Raw genomic sequence first — 23,556 nt, 5'->3', positions numbered from 1 at the left:
TCCGATAAAGTAGATTCAACGAGAAACGATTAGGTGGACACTTCAGTTTTTATGCCCAGGCCGAGTGGAGACTGACAATAATTGGTGGCGTCCCTTTTCCCCCTTTCGAGGCGGACTTCTTCTTTTTCTTTTTTATATATATTTTTTACGGAAGGAGAAAGAAACGAAATGACACCGGGGCATTTTTGGCGATTGTGTCCACGTCGAGGGAATGTGGGACATTGATAATAAATAAACACAACATGGGCCGTTTCATTTCTTGTTTATGTACAACAAAAACTAGCCTTTTGTCTCAAAACTTATTATGTCTGCAATGGCACAAATCGCTTCATATGAAATAGCATGATATCCACTAAATTCGTTGCAGTTTGACCTGAACTTTCATACAAATTTTAACTGCATCCTCGGAATTATTTTACCATCATATATTACTTTAAGCTCTTCTGAATTCAGCGCCGCGGTTAATTTTGCTGATTTTGATTGATAGTAACAGCATCATCACGTTTATCTTGCAACGATATTATCTCTGGGCTTTGTGAGAGTAGCACTGCAAGGAAACCTTTTTTTTTTTTTTTTTCATTTACATACATGTTATATGTACATACATTGATTGTTTTATGTAATATCGATCCTTTCTATATCGATGTTTTTTAATGCAATATAGATATATTAAAACATCGCTGTTGATTAATATCGATGGTGGAAAACATGCCACATAAGATATTCGCAAAGTATCAATATTTTACGACGAAATATGCATTGTTTTATAAATTCACTAGTTTTCGTGGTCCGCTTGACCAATTAATACCTTTCAATTAATTAAGGTTTTTAGTTGAGATAAAAAAGCCATTGTCACGAGCGGGATTCGAACCCACGATGTTCGGCTTGAGACGCCGCTACTCTACCACTTGAGCTATCGTGACCTCGATCCACTCGGACACTAACTTCCCATCTCAACCCCACCTCAACAACCCAAAAAGGAGGGAAAATTAAAAAGGTGGGGTTGAGATCAAAACTTATCCTTCTTATTCTCTACTTGTTTCTCCTCTTTCCTTTTCCTTTTATGGGTTAGTATGTATTTATTTTCTTCAATCAATGTATCTTTTTCCTCGTCCTCCTCTCCCTCTCATTCTCTCTGACTCTCTCTCTGTGTTCATTTCTGCTTCCTTTTTTCATTCTACTTCTACTGTATACCTGTATACCTGTACATATACATATATTTATGTATATTGTTCGGTTTTCCTTTTACACTCAGTTCTGAGTTTTTGATTGTTATGTTGCCTTTCTGTTTTTTTGGTGTATGATCTCTGTGTCTGTTGTATGTATAGCCTGTTTTTCTTTCTATCTATCTACCTTTCTCGCACATAGTCAAGGTTTGGTTATGATTCTGCTTTTTTATTTGGATATCTTAATATAGTCTGTCCCTGTGATCCTTCTCTCTCTCTCTCTCTCTCTCTCTCTCTCTCTCTCTCTCTCTCTCTCTCTCTCTCTCTCTCTCTCTCTTTCTCTCTCTCTCTCGAGTCGTTCAGCCCACATCGTGTTTTGCTATGTTATTTTTTTAAAGAGTTTATAATAACTTTTAGTTTAAGCTTAATTTAATAAGTTTAAGTTAATTTAAAGTTCGATTAATTAAGGTTTTTAGTTGAGATGAAAAAGTCAGTGTCACGAGCGAGATTCGAACCCACGACCTTCGGCTAGACACGCCGCTACTCTACCACTTGAGTTATCGTGACTTCGATTGTTTCATAAATTTATTTCTTCAGAAGATCTACTTTCAATTAAAATATCGTGGTTGCAAAAATATTTTTCTTTGGAATTTCGATCATTTTATACATGTATTTCTTTAAAGATCGATTTATAGATAAAATATCGATAATTGTCCAAATCGATGATTTTGTACTACATTTATACCTGTATCACCTTAGGATGGATAGTTCATCGAAAATATACTTGTTTCGGGTAGGGTACTAATATTTCGCCATAGTACCTCTCACTCTACACATTCACGCTTATAAATACATTCACTCCAAACAAACTTGGGGAGACAGAAATATCAATACTTTGTACAATAAAACAACCATGTTTCCTTGAAGAATTGGAACAGAGGATCAAATACTCGCTGCCGTGCTCAAGCATAATACTCTTATCGGGTGTCATTCCTACGCGCTCTCTGTGTAGAGTCTATGAATGCCGGATACATGGACTATGGACTAAAAGTAAATTTCCGTGTGTCAACTTTGCTATGTTTAATCGGGAGAAGATGACCCTCCTTCTACGAGTCACGTCCTCCGAGGTCCACCTATCGACTTCTCTTCCGATCGGGCCTAACGGCGCTGCCAGTTTCTTGTGATAATGTTTTTTTAAAATTGAATTTTTAGCGTCAGGGGGCCGAATCAGGGTGGTTATGTCCGGAGGTTAGATCTATCTGTCTGGATACCAATACAACAGCAACCACTGTGAGGGCACAACGAGAGGGTCGCCCGTGAACTTGTCACGGACCAGGAGTAGCCGCACTGATGGAGTCTGCAGACTAGGTCCGAGCGTCCAGCCCTCTTCAAAAAAACAAATAATAAAAAATAAATAATCGCTAACTATAGGAATATCATTGTCCTTCGTACTTTTATTACGTACGAATATAGTTTTTTATCCCAAGGGTTAAAAATATGTTATTCATCGAGCCAGGAAATTCTTCAAATGGGACACATCGAACGCCATCCATTTTGCAAGTGGGGAAAAAACAAGGATTACAGCCAGATTTAAATGACAAACAAGGGTCGATCGTATTCCCTTGAACGATAAAATACAGGCGGGTGATTTTTTTCATCTACTTTTTCAAATCAATTATGCTTTCGAAAAGCTCTCCAGCCGCCGGTTTCCTATCCGGATTAAATCTGTTCGCTCATTTTACCTTTTAAATGGTTGAAAAACATCACTCATGGATAGGCGGAGTCTATATATTTCCGCAAGGAAAGTATGTTTTTTAAATATTTACTGTGTTATTAGATCATCATGGCGTTGTCATTCTGATTCGGTATGTGAGAATCGATTAATTCTTTGGCCTTTCTAGTAGTGGACTTGTCGATGCGAATACCTTTTTTCAAGAGAGGCTAGAATATGTGGATTTATATCTATATGTGCGAACATTTCTCAATGGTTTGACTTGATTCCTCAATGCCAATTCAAAAAACCTTCTTAGTGAAGGTAAGATGGTCTCGGGCCATTGTTGTTTACAAGGTTCTTGGACTAAGAAATAATGAACATGACTTGAACAGCAGTGTTGAAAGGGTTGAAAGATTGGAGTAAAATTGAGGAATTCTTATGACTTATTTAACAAAGGAAATGCTAAAATCATTGTGGACAGAGAGGTTAGGGACATAGTAAGAAGCATGCAGAATATTTCTGAGAACTTTTGATAGGAATCTTTGGATTAGTTTGGATATTAGATGACTTGGTAGTACGAAGCTTGTACGGTCAATTTGTTCTTTACAGTCATAACTGAATTCTGTCCTAGAAATCGTCGTAGTTGATGAGTAGTCGGTTGGGTCTTGTTTAGAGATCATTCAGTCTGCTGTCGAAATATAGTCGTTGGCAAGGCAATTTTATTTTCCAAATGTTGGACCAATGACATGTGCTATGGTCTGGTATGGTGAAAAAGGATAATAAGAAGGGGGGGGTTTGAGCTCCCCAGGCACTGCAGCCTTCTGGCTTATTGTACCTTCCTAGTTCCTTAGTTCAGTGCAATAGACTCAATCCTTCTCCTAGAAGTATCACGCCATTGTCAATCGCTGCTCCAATTTGATTTCATAAGTTTTTCCGTACGTTAGGTTAAATCTCCATTGAGCTGTTGCTTCGCATTCCAAGATGATATGAGTGGCTGTTTCTTCCTCCTCATTACATAATCTGCAAATGGGATCATCGTCGTATGTACCCATGTTGTCAGAATACAAGAAGGTACCGGGGCAGGAGTATTTGGACCCGGAACCCATGGGAAAACACACCAGTATCTTCCAAGCTGAGATTCACGCAGTTGAAAGATGTATCCAATTCAATCTGAATAAAGGATGCAAAAACAAGAATATAGCTATCATGTCAGATAGCCAAGCAGCCATCAAAGCACTAAGCTCAAAAACCATTAGTTCAAGGATGGTGCTGAACTGCACAACCAAACTAAATATACTAGATACGCAGAACAAAGTCAGCCTCTGCTGGGTCCCAGGACACATGGGAGTAGAAGGCAACGAGAAAGCGGACACCCTTGCAAGAAAAGGGGCTGCCACACCGCTGATATGACCCGAACTCTTCTGTGGCATAGGAATCCACACTATTAACGAATATCTCAGACAGAAGGACAAAAAGAAAATTAGTGAACTTTGGAATTCACTTATTGGACATAGACAATCCAAGAATCTTCTAACCAATTTTGGCAAGAAAAAAATCACAGAATGTGTCAAAGGAACCAGGAACAGACTGCGAATCCTAACAGGACCCTGTAAATTAAATGGACATCTAAAGAAAATTGGAGCAATCCAAGATGGCACATGTAGATTCTGCTAGGAAGCAGAAGAGACACCAACACACTTACTAACAAACTGCGGAGCTACATTAGCCCGCAGGAGGAAGTGTTTTAGGATGTACAATGTGACCATAGAAGAGCTCCAACCACTGAAACCGGGCCTATTAATCAAGTTTCTTGATGAAATAGGACTCACCGATGTGCTTTATGCAGAGCACGGGGGATACAATAGCTCTTAAAGGGCGCAGTATACTATACCCTGAAATTACATCTACATCTTCATACCCATGTTGTGTAGAAGTTTTCTCAGATGTCAGTGACCGGTTAGTAGTCCTACCACTCCTCTGGGTTCGGCCCTCCCCAATTGCAGCAGTGCATTTGCCAGTCTTGGTGAGGGTTGTTTCATCATAAGTTTACTACGTCTAGAACCGCTAGAGTTTAGTTAACCTTTTGTTTTGTTTGGATCCATTCTGCAATGTAGGATTCTGTACTTGTTGTTATCCCAAGGTTCAGGGCCTATGTAAGTTCTTGCAGATCCTCCTCTGGCCAGTGTGTCTGCTTTGTCGTTACCCAAAATTCCGTTATGCCCTGGCACCCAAGATATCATCAGGTTGTTCTGTTTCCCCAGGTTTTGTAGATTTTGGATGCATTCACTGACTAATTTTGATGTGATTCTGTTACAAGCTAATGCTTTAATGACTGCTTGGCTATCTGATCTTATGAGGATTTTTTTGTCAGTGTAACCTCTTTTTAGATTTTCCATGGCACGAGCATTGATGGCATGTATTTCTGCTTGAAAGACCGAAGTGTACTTCCTTAATCAGTTTGATTGCTCATATTTTGGCCTTGTACAGAAAACGCCTGATCCGGTTCCTTCATTTGTTTTGGAGCCATCTGTGTACCAGATCATTGTATCTGATGCTCTTCTGTGTTTTTCTCTCCTTTATTGTCCGTTGAGACTTTATAGGAAGTTGTGAAGATTGTTTCCAGGATCATATAATCAGTCCCCATTTCTAATAATGGGTGTCTGATTTTGTTGATTATGGTTGTATGCCCGAACTGTTTAGTTCCTTTCCAATTTAAATGTTTCTGGAGCCTAAGTGAGCTTTTCCTAGCCTCTACTTGTATGAATATTTCCAATTTAGGTAGGTTTAGCAAAGTTTCTAATGCATTCGTAGGGGTTGTTCTCATTGCCCCTGTGATACATAGGTTTGCTAGTCTTTGTATGCTGCCTAATGTTTGGGTAGCTACTTTTTATTGAGCTTTGTTCCGTCAGATTAGTGATCCATCGGTTATCCTGGGTCTTATTACTGCCGTATATAGCCAATAGGCCATTTTCGGTTTTAATCTCCAAGATATGCCTAAGGTCTTTCTTGTAGTCATTAGCGATATTTTACTTTTTGCTATAGTATGTTGCAGGTGAAAATTCCAGGTTAATGGCAGGTGCTACTTGAGGGGGTTAGATTTAGGAGATAAATTGCGGTATTTTTGTAAGGATGATGTCAAATATCAACAGTACATGTAACTATATAGAATGGGACCTTGAATGCTCCCTTGTGGGACTCCGGCTTAATGATGAAACAACTTTCAGTTAAATAAGATTTTAACATTGGGTAGTAAGGAGTGGGTAACTTTGAAGGGAGCTCATACTGTTCATAAGAATGCGGCCTAATTATTATTTTAAAGGCAGAAGAAACAAACAGTCATGAATTAAAATTGGTCCTAAGTTTTTATTTTAACCTTTAAGGGTTTCTGATTTGAAACATTGTCTAATCCAGTAATTCATCCATTGAAAAATGTCCTTACCATACGATATTACAAAAGCACAATATTTACTAGGCAATGACAGGTTTTGCATGAGTAGACAGAGCTTTCAAAGCTCGGAATTACTCAAAATTTCGCCATTTGTAATCTATGTTTTGTTTTCTCTTTGTTCAATGGATAGACTGAGATGTTTTATTGGCCATGGGTTGGCTAATAAAAGGAGATAGGTTTGAGACGGTCGTGGACATTGTGTGGATCATAGCCGCAGGATGAGATGTGTACAAATGGCCCGGCCGAACTAGCACAATGCCTTGAAAGATGACGTCCTCTCCTATCAACCCGGCTAACAATCGACCTCCCCGTCTTTATCAACTCTACCCACTTGGGATGTCCATCACCTGCTGTCTTTTATGAGGGCTGGATTGATTTGGGGAAAATCACGGATGTTTTCTGTAAATCGCTTTCTCCCTAGGATCATTCTTATCCTAAAAAAGATTTACGCTACAACTAATTTTCGGCAGGTGAAGCGAAACCAAGGCTGATGGATAGATATATTGCAATTTTTTCAATCATAATACATAGGTGATTATTTGAGTATCTAAGATCACTGCATTCCTTCGCTGATTTTTCCTTTTAAACAACTTTTTCTATGTTCAACAGATGGTTGAAAGAACCTAAAATATATATGATAACTTCCTTATTTGGCCCGATGGTCAGTGAAAAGTTTTAGTGAGATCGTCTTTCTTGTACATTTACACAAATATTAAATATAAAATAATGGAACTAGATGAAATTCTGAGCTTAGAGCAGCGGCGTATTGAGCCTAAGGTGGTGGGTTCGAATCCCGCTCGTGATACTAACATTTTCATCTTAACCAAGACATTACATAAAAAGAATAAATAATTGAACTAAGTAATTTGATCAATTAGACCACTAAACATAAATGGATTAACATCGATTTCAAGTTGTAAACTTTGATTATACTATCGATAATACAATCAATTACTCAAAATCGATTATTCTATCAATAACACCGTCGGTTGAACATCGACTTTACTATCATTAATACAATCAATTTTCATTATCAAGTATACTATCGACAATATTAACGATTGGGGGCCGCGGTAGCCGAGTGGTTAAGGCGTCAGACTCTCGGCTAGTAGATCCCGCGGTCGTGGGTTCGATCCCCACCGTCGCCTCTGGACTTTTTTGACGCCTAAGGGGACCGGTGGCCGCAATTGAAAGAAATTGAAACGGCACTCATCAATGGAAGGGGCGGGATCAGATCTCAGCGACCCTGAATTTGGTCCCAACCCCCTTCAAAAATGAGTTTTTTCGATGGAAGAACACCGGCAGCACACCGGGGGCTCAAATTCACACTTGGGTTGCGAGCCCCCAAAAAATGGAGCTAGGGATGAAGCTAAGCTGATAAGCTGTACAGCTGCAGTGCTCAGGAGGGAACTCCTCCAGTTCCTGGTATCCATTGTAAAAAAAAAAAATTAAAAATATTTAAAAAAACTAACGATTACTCAACTACAGTTGACACCATCTGGTACTAAATACTGGCTTTACTATAGATAATAAAATAAATCCTTTAACATCGATCCTTAACAAGTAATAAATCTGAATTTTACCATCGATTACAGACTGCCATGGACTGAACATCGATTTTACTTTCGATAATACAATCGATTTCCCACTGTCGATTCAACAATCTTAACTAATCGTTAATTTTACCATCAATTATACTATCAAGGATAAACATCGATTTTATGTATGTAACTATCGATGACACCATCATTATTGAGCATCGATTTTACTATTCATAAAATCACGAATTACTTAATCGATTATATCGATAAAAACATCGATTACTGAAAATGAAAGTTACTATCAATCACTATAGTTTTACAATCGATGACACGATTGGTTGCTGAACATAAAATTTCATCTAGAATCTAAACATCAATTTTACCAGTTTATACCATCGAGGACTTCTAGTCGATTTCACTGTCGATAATAAAAACTCAATAAGGATGAAACTACCAACGACTAGACAGCAATTTTACAATGGACTATATTGTCTACGACTAAACATCGATTACACAACCAATTTATCAATGTCGATTTTATTACCAAAAACCATTTATCGTATTATTCTATTTTACCAACGATTTCACTGTTAGTTAGTAAAAATTGATTTTACTATCGATGGCATAACATTTATTCTAAATTTTTTACGATCAAGAACGGTATAAATATATCAAATCCATTTTCAATAGAAAAAACCATCAATGAATAAACGGATTTTTTAACAATTTTATTTAACTTTTATTGGTAAATATCCACTATAAACGGTACCAGTTTGATATCCGATATAAGTATTTAAATTGTATCTATTTCTAAATTTGCAGCTATTATGTATTATTTTAATTGTATATGCTTTTTATCTAAGCGTTCGATTGAAATGAAAGTCTAGTGTAACGAGCGGGATTCGAACCCACGACCTTTGGCTCATATGCCGATATGATATACATAACCACTTGAGTTATAGTGACTTATGTAAAGACTTAAATTTACAAAAGTGTCTTCTGACATGCACAAGAACCAACACTTAAGTAAGATACAACCTCAAAACGGCGAGGTTCCAAAACAGATCCATCACAGAGATTGAAGTTGGGAAGAAATCACACAAATAAAATCTATTCAGAATCTTGCCCTTATAGAAGTCTCTTAAATTCGGGTCTGTTTTTTTTTTTGTTTTTTTTTCGGTTTTACAAAAACTTCCCCAATTGGAAAATGGCCATCAAACCCCGTTATAAATCGGTTTTACAGATTTGTCGCCTCTGTATTTCCAACCGTTGTGCAAGTCTCAACGGTGCCCGGATGGTGGAAACAGCAATTAAAATAACGCCACCCTCTCTCTCTATCTTTCTGACTCTCTCAGGGGATTAACATATGCAGATGAGAAAACACGGTAAAGAGACGCGAAGAATATCACGTTGGGGATCCTGCTGTTCGTAATCACCGGATGATACAACCCCCCGGGGAAAATACGGTGTACGTAATTTTTTCTCTCCCTTTACAACTATTTTCCCTTTAGGAAAAACCTATTTTCCTTTAAATGCAACTAAACAATAGTTGAAGAGGGGATAAAACTTTTATTGGATCTTTTCCTATACTTCTTTTCAATACAATATTCTGTTTATGCTGTTTCATAACCGAAATAGTCCCTGAACGTTTAGTAATTCGTCTTTCAATTGACGGTAAAACAATGTTGAATATTTGATGGTGCCATAATCGATGTTTACAACATAACAGTATCATCGATAGTAAAATTCATCAAGGATAATATCGAAATCGATTAATTGATGAATCCATCGCTATGTCAAGGTTGTGTAATTGATGGTGACATCGATTGTAATATACACATATATATCGATTGTAGCATCGATTGTAATGTACATATACATATTGGAAAATATTTTGCAACCTTAGAAAATAAAAAACGAACTGAAGGAATTAATTAAGCGCGAAAACAAACTACCCAGAAGAAAATTGGTTGCGTTCATTTGACGCCAATCACAGTCAAATTAACAAAACATTTTTTTCGACAAACAAAATATTCAAAGTGCTTTAAAATTATTGGAGAGACACAAAGGTAACAAACAGATCGTTACCGTTTTTAATGTATTTATTCCTGAGTTTGTATTTAAATGGGAAAGGAAGAATAGGAAAGTCTTGAGATTTTTCGGACACTTCAATATCGGAAATTCCAAATTAAAGTTATCCACTTACAGAGTAACATCCTTCGTTCATGACATCAGCAAACGTTGACGGTTGTATTTTTATTTGCACGATTATCTTTGTGTCAGACTGTAATCGAAACCTGTCTGGGATTTGATATGTTAATGCAAAATTACAGGAATAAAATGCGAGAAATAACAAATGGAGGAATTTTATAAAAACCTGGATAATATGTCATAATTTAAAATTTTGACATACCTCTCATAATAATTTAAAATGATTTTAATGTAAATTTTCTGTCACGACTCGTCGTTCGAGGCTAAAATAATTGCGATACAGTTTTGCCGAACCTGACGATGTTGCAGGTTTAGTATGTCCGAGCGCCGTTTTCGTAAACGGATAACAAATTCGCCCCTAATTACGATCCTCAGAATTATAACTCCTTTATTTACACAAAGTTGTAATCTATTTTGCAATACAATAAATAAGATTGTAAATATTTTTTTTATCGGTGATCCGAAGCTATTTCAAATATTTTCTCTAGGCATTTCATATTTACGGATCTCTGATAAAGAGCTCCATCCAAACGGATCGTCAATAGCTGAACCGTCAAGTACCCTTCACTGCTATATCGGATGAGCGAAAATTATTACCTAAATAATATAATTTTTATAAACAGCGATTAACAATCATTTTTTAAAAATTCATTACAATTAATAGCAGGAGTGTACTTATTAGGATCGAATAAAATACCATTTATTTTAATAATTATGATCACCGGCAGCCTTTTTTTTTAAACTTAGCCATTAGTTGTTTGGAAATATCTAGAATTATATACCATTTGTTTAGGGAATATCTAAACAATTGTTCCGCTGCTCTATAAACTTGATTTTTTATAATATCATATGGATTAGCAGGGTAGAGATAAGCTTTTAATTTCGGGAGTGTGATATGTCAGCCGATATTATTCAAGAAAGTTACATTGTTTTCGATTTGTCTTACATACAACTTTTACAACAAAAAAGTAAAGCTTATAATAGCGTAAATTTAGGACATGGCATGAAAGAAGATCCCTGTGTGGAAAGGCGATAAAATTGTTATTACAATTTTTTACCTGTTTATTTTTAACCTAATGGAAAATAAAAACAGACCAAGTTATACAAGTAATTGAGTTTAACTTGTGTGTCTAGTTGTAAATGTAAACCAGTGCCAATTTTTAAAAAAACATCTTTCAAATACCGTTCATTAAATTCATGAGTGTTGTACACACACTATATAATTCATTAATGAAATCTAAAAACGATTTCATTACGTACATAAATTTAAAAATCAACATATCAAAATAATCCAACGTTTTCATATTTATGCACTTTGTTCGTAATTAGCTTCGAGTTCTACGACAAAATTGTCAAAAAAAGGACGTTAAGCTTGGATTTTGGTGAACAAAATCCAGATAACGGATCTTATCTCTATGGCATAACAGATAGATGCTGATGAACTGGAATAACGCTCATTTGAATTTCTTTTAATCGCCGACAAATTTTATTGTAAATTGTAATTTACTTCAGTTTAATTTAACAAAAACTGGAGGACGGTAGAAAAAGAGAGAGAAAGAGAGACAGAGACAGACAGACAGACGGAGACAGAGTGAGAGAGAGAATTGAATTGAATTGGACATTTTATTTATAAAAGCTCGCAAAATTAGGACTCATGGACCTTTTTTACATTTATCAAGCATTCGTACNTATATATTTATAGATTAATTGATAATACTATCGATTGTACCACCGTTGAGAAATTATTGATTTAATCGATCTTAAATAACATGTAATGATTATTTGTAGATACTTTCGATATAATCAATAATGAGTAATTGATGGTGGCATCGATTTTAATATATATATTTCGCTTTAATGTAGATACTATCGTTAACATAAAGGTTGAGTTGTCGATTAATTGATTATGCTATCGATAGTACCAACGTTGAGCAATCAGTGATGTCATTGATTTTAATGAACATCATATATGTCGATTAAATTAATGCTATGCTATGACCATAGCACCAAGGTTGAGTAATTGAAGGCGGCATCGATGCTGAGCAAAATGTCGTGGATCGATTGAAATACACGTATAATCGATTAATTGTCGATACTATCGATATCATCAAGGATCTCTATGTATGTTGGTGGCATCTCTCACAATATTCATATTTATTGATTATCATACTATCGATAGCGTCACTGTTGAGTAATTGATGTGTCATCGTTTAAATATGAATGCTGTGTAAACAAATAGATGATAGCAGGTATATCGATTAATCGGAGGTGCAATTGATATATATATATATATATATGTATGTATGTATGTATTTTACAATCGATTACCCAACCTTGATTTATCGTTGGCATTGTCAATTAATCGATTTATCTATTAGCGTGGATAATACAATCATTTGCATTTTTAAAATCATTTTAGACAAGATACAATTTCGTGTGGCTTATCAGTGTCACTTTACAGAGAAAATTTATGATGATTTACATTGCATTTAAGCAAATTTCATACTCGGTTGTTGACTGTGGTAGGAACAAAGAGGGACTTCTATTCTATTTATTCTAAATGAAAAAAAAAAATAGAATACTATTTAAAAAGAGGGTTTACTTTTTCTTGGAAGGGTTAAAAACTAGGCTGGTATAATTGGAACCGAGAAAGGGCTTCGGAATGGCAGGGAGTTTGTAGGGCCATTTCCCGGTGGTAGAGCCGGAGGCGGGGTATAATTGTTCGAAGCGATTCTAAATTGGAAAGAGGCACCAGTCAACCGTGAGGAAATTTGTTTTCAATTAGGCCGGACCAGTTCTTAGGGTCATCCGGACCCGTGGAGCTCCAATATCGAAAATTGCCGCATCTCCTTACCGGGATAAGCCCCCTCGAATAAATTATCAGCCGTGGGGTGAGAGGGCGGGGTTGGTTTAGAGGAAATGTAACTTGGTATTCTGAAGATCCGATGGAAGTCTAAGGGCAGTTGTCGAAGCATAAGTAATTTTATTGCGAGCCCATTGCTTCCAACTGCCTATTTACAAAAAAAGCATCGTAACGATACTGCACATATACATTTATACTAAGGTAATTTCCCTTTCAAAAAGACTTCTTTACTTTCCAATCAAAAGACAAAAAAAAATCTTGCAATTTTTAGTAAATCTTTCATCTCCCAACTACAAAGCGTTTTCATTTTTAGCCACGGTTGACCTTTGGAAAATAAATCTCTATAAAACATGATTATGAGCTTCCCACTCTATAACAAAACAATTTGATCTCAGATAAGCCTTTCATTAGATTTTATTTCATATTGTTCTAAATTGTGTAGAATTAAGATGTAAGATGTAAAGGATAGAATCCTTTGTTTGGATATGTTATATTTACAAATTTGTTTGTACGAAAAATCGATATTTATTTTAAAAAGGGCATATTTTACATCGATGTTGTTTGTATCGATTATTTTAAACGGATTTGCCATCAATAATAAACGGTTTTGTTACCTGGAATGAAATCGATTTAAGGGATCGATATTTTGGTTATATAACTATGCTAAAACTGTCTATAATCGATTTTTTAATAATAAGGATACTTTAATATGCTCAGAGTGGATTAAAGGCTATGTTTAAGTTTAAACAAGAAATCGATTTAAGATATCGATATTTTTCGCTGTAAGACTACGGTATTTTATTAATAGGAATACGATATTATAGGTACGCGAGTGGTTAGATAAGTAAAAACATGACATCGATTTACTATATCGATATGTTACAATTAATTAAGGTTTTCAGTTGAGATAAAAAAATCAATGGCACGAGCGGGATTCGAACCCACGATGTTCGGCTAGATACGCCGCTCCTCTACCACTTGAACTGTCGTGACCTCGATCCACTCGGACACTAACTTCCCACCTCAACCCCACCTTTTGAATTTTCCCTTCTTTTTGCCATTTTTCAAATGTCGTGTAATCTATTTGATTCTCGGCGACAAAGCGGCTCACGATAGCTCAAGTGGTAGAGCAGTAGCCGAAGATCGTGGGTTCGAATCCCGCTCGTGCCATTGACTTTTTTTATCTCAACTAAAAACCTTAATTAATTGTAATATATTAATTGGTCAAGCGGACGACCAAATTAGTGAATATATCGATATATCTGATATGGTATCGAAAGTATTTGGAAAAACAGTATATTCGATTTAATGTGTGTGTGTGTGTGTGTGTGTGTGTGTGTGTGTGTTGTGTGTGTGTGTGCGTGCGTGCGTGCGTGCGTGTGTGTGTGTGTGGGTGGTGATTAGTGACCGTTAGTCGATGATCATTCAGAAATCGTGAGATGCGGTCTGGTGTGATGTAGGTTTCAGAAAAACATTTTCTTTATCGTGCTAACGTTTCGGTTTTTATTGAGATCATCTTCAGGGCCTGGGATTTACAAACATTGTTTAAAGTTAACAAAAACATGTAGGATGTGGAAAAAACTGAATTTATAATATGCAAAAAATATTTTTTCATATTCAATCAAAGTATTTCTACTCACTCAAAATGTTTGCTTTCTGTGTACATTTTGAGTGAGAATACTTTGATTGAATATAAAAAATATTTTTTTGCATTGTATAAATTATCTTTTTTCCACATCCTAGATAGCTAGGTCACGATAGCTCAAGTGGTATAGCAGCGGCGTATCAAGCCGAAGATCGTGGGTTCGAATCCCGCTCGTCCCATTGACTTTTTTATCTCAACTGAAAACCTTAATTAATTGTAATTATTAGTTTTTTCGATATTTGCTGTTCGAAACATCAGTTCAAACATAATCATATTCCGTTCATATTTGAATGAAAAGAATGTCTTTTTATATATTATTATTTAGTCAGGAATTATTAGCTAATTTTTTTTTTGACGATACACTACTGTTTTTCCATACTTTCCTTTCGATGGTTAGTTCAAAGTGAATAATATTGGCTCTATGTATCTATAGTAAGATCACGTATAAAATATCGATATTCGTAGAACCGATGGTTAGGGACCAAATAATTAAATGTATTGCAAGTGAGTTTTTGTCTGTTTACCTCATGGATTAGCTTTATGATGGTTATGGTGATTTTAACCCGCACGGTTTTCATTTTGATCCCTGTCACACCTAGGAAAATGACCTTTTGTGGCTTTCGAAGGTATTTTTCCCCACCCTTTTGCGTTATTAGTATTATGATTAGAATTAAGGTATACTACGGCCGCCATTGTCAACCTCATCCCACATCGCGTTCATACCAGTCTCTCTGGTTATTAGTCTGTCAACCTGTGAGGTCGTAAAGGGATTAGTGTAATTAACATGTTGATCCATGTCGTGTCCACTTGAATAACGTGATTCAATTTCCCCTACAATTATCATAAAAAGGTACGGGAAACAACGACCACAATGGAATATCGGTGGAATGTTTGAATATTGTAGATAATCTCTTAAGCGAATTATGCTATCAATACTGTAGGTGCCTAATAAATAAAGAACAGAGTAGAAAAATTATCAAGGATATATATTCAGTGTCGTTTAAATTCCAATAACAGGGTCGTTAGAATATATATTTAAAAAAAAATAGGGGGAAGAAAAATATAAAGGGGGACTTGTTGCTCCTTAATTGCTCCTGGGGTTTGGGCAATGGTACGGAAAATCAGAAGGCGTTTTTTGGCCCGGGTCCCAGAGGCTCTTGGCAGTGATGCCGGTTATTCTTGTGTGTGGTCCATCAGCATTCGGGCTTGTCCTCCCCATGTGCCCTGGTGGTGGCACTTATGGCACGGTTCCATGATCCAGGAAGACCATTAATAATTCGCCTTTTCTTCATTGTATATAATTACGGCCTGGCTTTAATCTTTAATCTCTTCGTGTATTCACGAGAGAAAAATATCACTCGGGTACTTTGGGCACTTTTCCCTCGGATTTCAATTTTTTCGGAAAATAATATTGCCAACCTACAGTGGAAAACTATTCTATTCTATATTCCCGTCCAAGGAAATGTTTTGTTTTAAAATTAATTTTACTAATTAAAGTTACAATACCTAAGGTTTTACAATTACACAAATAATTGTCTTTTGACATTTCGCAATTCATTCAGTCCCAGTCGACAGTGTCTAACATTGAAGAGAGCAGACAAACATGCTATAATGTTACATCAATCAATCGTATTACAGATAAGGCAAACAGTTGCCTGATCTGTAGCATGCTTGATCAATCAATAGTATTTGAAATAAGGCAAACTGTTATCCTTTCTGTAGCATAATTGATCAATCAATCCTATTACAAATAAGGAAAACAGTAATCCTGTCTGTAGCATGCTTGATCAATCAATAGTATTTGAAATAAGGCAAACTGTTATCCTTTCTGTAGCATGCTTGATCAATCAGTCCTATTACAAATAAGGAAACCAGTTATCCATTCTGCAGCATGCTTGATCGATCAATCCTATTACATAATAATAAGGAAAACCGTTATCCATTTTGTAGCATGGTTGATNTTATCCTTTCTGTAAAGTCGTATACCTTAACAATCAATCATCTTATAAATAAGGCGTTCTGTTTGTAATGTTACATGCTTGAACAATCATTTTACATATAAGGTAGACATCATTTATTCTTTGAGTTTACATGTTTGACTCATCTTTTACAAATAAGGCAGACAAACAATTTTTTTGTAAGGTTATATGCGTGAACAATCATATTTCAATGAAGGCAGACAACAAAAATTCTGTAAATTTTGAAAGATTCCAATATGTCTACTATTCAGATTTTCTCTTTGCTTTTTTTCCTTGTTTTAGTAAAATTTAGAATTTCTGGAAGATATTGTACATACTATAACAAATCCGACTAATCAGACTTTTGATATGATGATACTACTGCCACATAAGAAGAATGGGTAATGTAGTTCGTCCTTTTTCCCGCTTCAAACCAGCTCATCTGTTCTATCCATATCTAGTAAATATTTTTTGTATTGAAGTAATGTGAAGTAATTAAACAGAGTCCTGAGGAAGGCGTCAAATACAGTCGAAAGCTCGACAGCAGAAACACAAGTTGGTTTTTTTCACCCACTTCGTTTCATCCCTGATCACTATTTTTCAATATTTCTTATGAATGCCTTCTATTCATGAAGGCCGATACTATACTCAACGATATTTTTTTTTTGTGTTTGGCGACAATCTACAGAGAATCCGGCATTTTGTTAAGTCGGGCTTACACAAGATATTTCTATTCGGTACAGTACTCCTTGTTTTTTTACGATATGATAGTTAAATGTAATGAATCCCTTTTGGCATATTTGATTTGAATTAGCCGAAACGAATTAGCATATCTTGAACATTGTCGAAATTAGAAACTCCCTCATCCCCCTGCTAAAAGAAGCGGTTTTCTAATTCAATTTCCTCATCGGCCTGCACAATTGTTGATTGCCTTTTCTCCTATTTGTTAAAACATTCACGTTCGTTGTTTGTTAATAAACTGTCTCATCAACCTCTCGGGATTACGCCGAGGCGTCGGTGTTTTGGAAAGGGGAAAGGGAAAAAAAGGCCGAGTCAAAACTAAGGGAAACAGCTCGGTTTATTAAGCATTCAGCCCTCGCTTCTGTCTCGCTTGTTGGGAAGTCTTCATTACTCCTCCTTTTCCCCTAGAAAAGCTTCCCCCCCCCAGTTTTGCTAATTAATCCTATCTCAAATAATAACCGAAGGGCATCAGACGGAGAATTCTTAATAGCGCCGCCGCGTGTCGTTTACGATCGGGGATCCACCGTGAAGGGAGAAAAAAAATTCTATTTGTACTCCTTTTTCTGTATCGCACCGCGGTGGAAAATGCTGTTTGCGAGACAATAACAGGAATTATCCGACTCGTAATAGTTGAGATACTAATGAAGTCGGACGCTTTTCACAGTAATGGCCCCAAAATGCTTTCTCCTCTCTGCCTCCGACTGTCATCATTAAAAACTCTTGCAATTGTGATTCTCCTGGCTTCCTCCTAAAGTTCTTCTTTATTAAAACAAAGTGCTTAAAGCATTTAACCCCTCGCAGATTTTCCCAATGACTAAACTCCAATGTCAGACAACACATATGGAAAGATAGAAATGAAATTTCTACACAGACTAAAAATACAAGTCCTTGGGGGGAAAATTAACTGAAATTACTGAACACGTTTAAAATTATTGTATTCGATAACTTATTGAATATTTGAATCTTTACTGTTATCTAAGATTCTACTAGGTTTGTTTCTTTTTTGGCGGCTGTTTGCCTCAATAAGCATTTTCACATCCAAGTAGAAAAAAAGAAATAGGGCTAGAGAGAGAAAGAAAGAGTGTTCATCACTATCGCTATGATATCAGGAAACACAAGAAAATAGTAGTCTAAGTGTGGATTCAGAAGTGAAGACAACTGTTTCCTTAATTAATTGTAACATATTCTTATGTAGCTTTAGTTGGCCCAGCACATGATGCATTTTCTTTGCCGTGTTACTCTCTTGCATGTTCCATGAAATGGTTTTACCCCAAGCACTTTATAGAATTGACACAAGAGAAGTCAATGGTAACATATTCTTATGTAGCTTTAGTTGGTACAGGGCATGATGCATTTTCTTTGCCATGTTACTCTCTTGCATGTTCCATCAAAGGGTTTTACCCCAAGCACTTATAGAATTGACATACGTTCCCGATTACTCATCGTCAACAAGACAAGAGGATCTTTAACGTCCGCACCTGGCTCATGGCCTTATCGGACGTTTTGATTCTCAAGATGAGAGCTGAGGCACCTCCGCATGCGACGGAATAGTGTTACCGCCGCAGCATTGGTGTAGTGGTGGTATCCCGGCCACGCTCTCCGCTTGTCCACTCCGAATGGTCGGGCCCGCATTGTGCGTCGGGTCGTACGCCGCACGCGAGGGGCTAACGGGCCGAAATACATCAGCCCGTCCCCCCCTCGCGTACTCCCTAGATAGAGAAGGCGACTCTATCTCTCTGAGTGTAGAGGCTCCTCCAGCGTAGAAACTTCCGGGAACGCCCCGACAACGGTTTCGGATTATAGTGGGATTGCTACCCACCCCCTAGATGAGCACTGTCTACGGTAAAAGGTCTCTTATCGAGCTCAGCCTACACCTGCTGCACGTAATCGAGGGACGCCATAGGTCTAGCCTAGGTGGTCCGATCCTTCGCTTCCCCAAGGGTACCACGCCGGTCATACGCACAACAATGCAAAGCATACTCGAGTCAAAGACCGCCGATATCACTACCCTTTTCCAATCGCTTACTTACGCATTCGAGGGACTGTAGCATGATCATGACGTCCTCAACGCTTACATGCTGTCGTCCGGTCGCAACGTCTCCCGTGATGAACGGGGGGTAATACATTGGCCATACGCAAGCTTCACGAAAGGTCCCAGATAGAAAACAGCCTCTGTCTAAGTTCCCGCCAGGGGCGTCACCACAAGCCACCACGAGTCCTTTCCCAATGTGACTCGGGCTGGTATTTCAGAACATTTCAGTTACCCCGTGGTACAGATGGCCATACAACACTCCCCCATCTTTGCAGACAGGCACACTGGCCCTCGTGTGACTCTGCTAAGGCACCCGCCGCCCCTGCCGACCCTCAGGCCGACATAAGACAGCTTGTGCTTTATAGAGGTTGCCACGCCCTCTGGGCTGCACCATTATTTTGTGCCCGGATACCCCCCCTTGTAACCAAGGGTTAGGAGGGGTCACAGGATAGAACGAAGGAGTTCGGATTGAGAAAAAGGGCCTTGGAAGAGAACACGAGGTGAGCCGTTTCGGGGTCTCGAGTTTCAACCGCACTATACCACCCGTTGTCGCCGTGGTTCCACATAGAGTGGGCCATGACTCCCAGGGTGGGTTATAGAATTGACATAAGGCAAGTGACAAAAGGTTCAAGTACCTTTATTCTACTCAGTTATTTATAATCTAAGGTGTTAACATATCGGGAACTACCAACAGCATCACCTTCATTTTCTGCGCGTTAAACGATAATTTCTTGCTTTAAGCCCTTTTACAAAAACTTTCAACATCCAAGTTCATCTTCCTAATGCCATCCTCTAATTCCAAAGGTGACTCATGGAAGTAAACCTGGAGGTCATCTGCGTACAGCAAATATTTACAATATCTAATAGAAGCGGATATCTTTTTTTTACATACATGGAAAATAAAAGTAGTCTTAAGACTGAACCCTGTGGAACCCGGACTTAATAGGTTCCCACGAAGACGTTTCGTCATTCGCCCCCAATTTTCTTTTCTTCCTGTATATATAATTCAAACCACTCCAAAGACTGTAAGAAATTTAATTGCTTTAACATGAAGGAGCAAACAGTGATTCACCGAACAAAGGTTTTTGAAAAGTCAAATAAGACTGAGATGTCACCATTTACCAATAACCCAGCCGTCGGCCATCAGTTTCTACATTACTGTCTGAGTCTTCAGTGCTGTCAATTGGTGTTACCCTGATTGAAATGGATCAAACAAGTCATTTTTCCCAAGATGTTATACTATTTGTTGAGACACAATCCGTTACAATGGCTTAGTCAACACACAAAATGGAAATAGGCCTAAGGTCACTCAATGGGCAAGTTAATTTAATTTTAGGAAGTGCGCGTACCAACGTCCATATAAATGGGAATGTAGACTGTTTCAGTGAAAAATTAAAAAATTAACAACACTCTTGATCAAGGCATGGTCTTGAAGAAGAATGCAAATTTAGTTGCTAATGCCAAACTGCCTTCAAGACCATACCTTGATCCAGAGTGTTCGTAAGTGAAAAAGTAGTCGATACTTCTAATACTGAAAAAAATAAAAAGTAGTGCTTGTATCACCAAAGGCATTGATTCAGAACACATGTTGAACCGGCACAATGTTACTTACTGGATCTGCCTCCACTCCCGGGTTTTTTGAGTTATTCAAACCCGTTTCGGCATTGCATCATCTTCAGTGAGGAAGTTTTTCAGAACAATCACGGAAATGTCGTCCACACCACTAGCTTCAGATTTACTATGGAAAAGGCTAGTTAGAAACGCGTCTAGGGTAATATGTGAAAAATAAAAAAATAAAACGTCATACCATTTCTAATATTTTGGGACGTTTGTTTGGACTTGGTTTCGAAGAACTTTAAATTTATTACAGTTTCACTGCGAGTCGTTATGAATACTCTTCGATAATTAATGCTTGAATTTCATTAGTAAGCCAGGATATGTCTGTCAAGAAAAGCCAGTATGAATTTATTGAACAGTTCCATCTTGTGGTAAATTGATTCGGTTGCCAGAAAATAATTATAATTGTGGCGTTCTAAATCTCGTTGGTAATTAATCAAATCCAATTTTTTGAAGTCTTTGAATGAAACGTTGAGACGTGGAATTTTAATTGAAAATTGTATCTGTATTAGGATTTGACAAAAAGGAAACATGAAAATGACTATGCTCTAGAACTTATCCAAATTATCCACCATGGAGAGATCTAACCATGAGATATCGCTGTATGATGAGTATAGTCAAATGGAACGAGATTGATAAAGTTATTAAGAATCCAATGAAATTGAGTTCATGTCACTATCCCAATCTCCTACAATGACAACGTGTTTATATATAAGTGGGAAGTTTATTGGCCGACAGACAGCTGAGGTCATCGCCGGCCCTCTGCGTGTTTTCCTTCTTTTTCTTTTCTTGCGCGCATATTTTGTTTTAAACTGCAGCCATTTGAGCGACTCGATCTGGTTACTGACTCTCTGATTTCAGATATATACTTCGTTGATATTCTAGAATGCTAGTTTCTCGTTTGTACCTCAGGTTGTCAAATACAGAATAGAAACAAAACATACAATACATGTATATACATCACCACAAACATAGATGTCTCTCCCACAGTACTCGATATTCCTCGGGGCGGAGTAAGAAGCAACCTCTTCTTCGCACGCTAATAAATTACATTCATTACAATAAAATAACACAAACACAACACTCTATAGAATCATAGAGGTCTGGCCACATTCACTCCCCCACAGTACTCGATATTCCTCGGGGCGGGGTTATAAGGAACCCCTTCCTTTCACGCTAATAAATTACATTCATTTCAATGAATTAACAGAAACACAACACCCGATATAAACATAGAGGTCAGGTCACATTCACTCCCCCAGATTACGGAGCAGCGGCTTAAATAGCCGAAGATCGTGGGTTCGAATCCCGCTCGTGACACTGACTTTTTTATCTCAACTAAAAACCTTAAATAATTGAAAGATATTAATTGGTCAAGCGGACCACGAAACTAGTGAATTCTGCGAATATAGTTTAATTTGTTGGATAAGAAATTTCCATTGAATCCCGTTAATAGATAATACAAGTATTTTCGTTCTTTCCACCTTCCTTCACCCCCAGGTTGAGAGAACGTCAATCCGAAAGCTTTTGTCACCCAAAGGGGATTACAAGTCTCCAATTCGCGAAAGCAGTTCACCCGATACCTCGTTGATAATTTATTGCCTTAAATGGAGGAAAGGGCTTAGTTGAAACTGAAGACGATGGAGGTGGGAAGACACCTTTTAATGAAATGAACGAGGGGTGAGAGGGTCAAAAAGCGGCTTTAATCCTCCAAGAGGTGGAACTCATTAGTCTAAGAGAAGGATGAATGGGCATTGTCAACCCGAAACAATAACCGGACGGAAAAAACAGTTCAGCTTTGTATCTATGTCTTAACTAGGATTTTTTTTTCACCCAATCAGCATTAGTAACGTTGCGTTAAGGAGGTGAATTGTTTTATAACACTTTTCATCCCCTGGCATGTTCATCATACTGACTTTATTTCCACTAAACACCAATCTTTCTGAACAATTGAATAATATCTGAATACTTATCTCAGAAAGAAAGCGTTCAAAATCATAATGCGATTTCTGAAGAAAAAATCTCCAAACTAAAAGTGGTCGTCAATCACAAAAAAATCCTTTCGTGACGTTTTTTAAATCTTACGATCGTCACCTGTTGAATTTGGGAAAAATTCCTTACCCGATTTCTAATTTACCGTCGTTGGAAGCGTTCCGGCTAATTATGACGAGTTTCAAACCGTCGTCCCAGGAGGAGCTGATCCCTTTCAAACGGATTGAAAAATTTCAACTCGGCAATCCAGTTGAGTGGATGCCCTCCCGGTTAAACAGGGAAATAAAAAATAAAAAAAGAGACAAAAAACAGAACAAAGGGGTTTTTCATCCCCCCGATTCTCGAATCAAGTGAATCGGAAAATAATCGAGGACAACCGTTTGAATACTGCATGTGTTTTGATTTGGCCGTTAGGTCGATGTTACTACCTTTTTATCTGTACTCGTTCCAATTAACATTAAAGTTAGAAATGTATTTAGTAAACTTGTAAATATGCAGCCTGACTGTCCCTCAAACGATAAAACACTTAAATTTATACATATAACTCTCTATCTATCTGTCTCTATCCATCTATCCATTTCTAGCTCTCTTTCTACGCTGTACTTGCCTGTGAACACAATTTTTCCAG

At 37.3% G+C, this 23,556-nt stretch overlaps 1 protein-coding gene and 1 non-coding gene across 9 annotated transcripts in view; one reads left to right on the top strand and one right to left on the bottom strand.

Moving 5' to 3' along the window:
• The window catches only part of LOC106663447 (tyrosine-protein phosphatase Lar), a 312,386-nt gene that overhangs the window by 186,615 nt on the left and 102,215 nt on the right, over positions 1–23,556 (top strand). The gene's annotated exons all lie outside the window — the stretch shown is intronic.
• Trnae-cuc lies at positions 851–923 on the bottom strand. The gene has a single exon. It is a non-coding gene; the product is annotated as a tRNA-Glu (tRNA).

The sequence above is a fragment of the Cimex lectularius genome, unplaced genomic scaffold, assembly GCF_000648675.2.
Source record: "Cimex lectularius strain Harlan isolate CLEC.00 unplaced genomic scaffold, Clec_2.1 scaffold334, whole genome shotgun sequence".
Classification (NCBI taxonomy): domain Eukaryota; kingdom Metazoa; phylum Arthropoda; class Insecta; order Hemiptera; family Cimicidae; genus Cimex; species Cimex lectularius.
The sequence above is the reverse complement of the archived record's forward strand: the minus strand, read 5'-3'. Positions and strand labels throughout refer to the sequence as shown.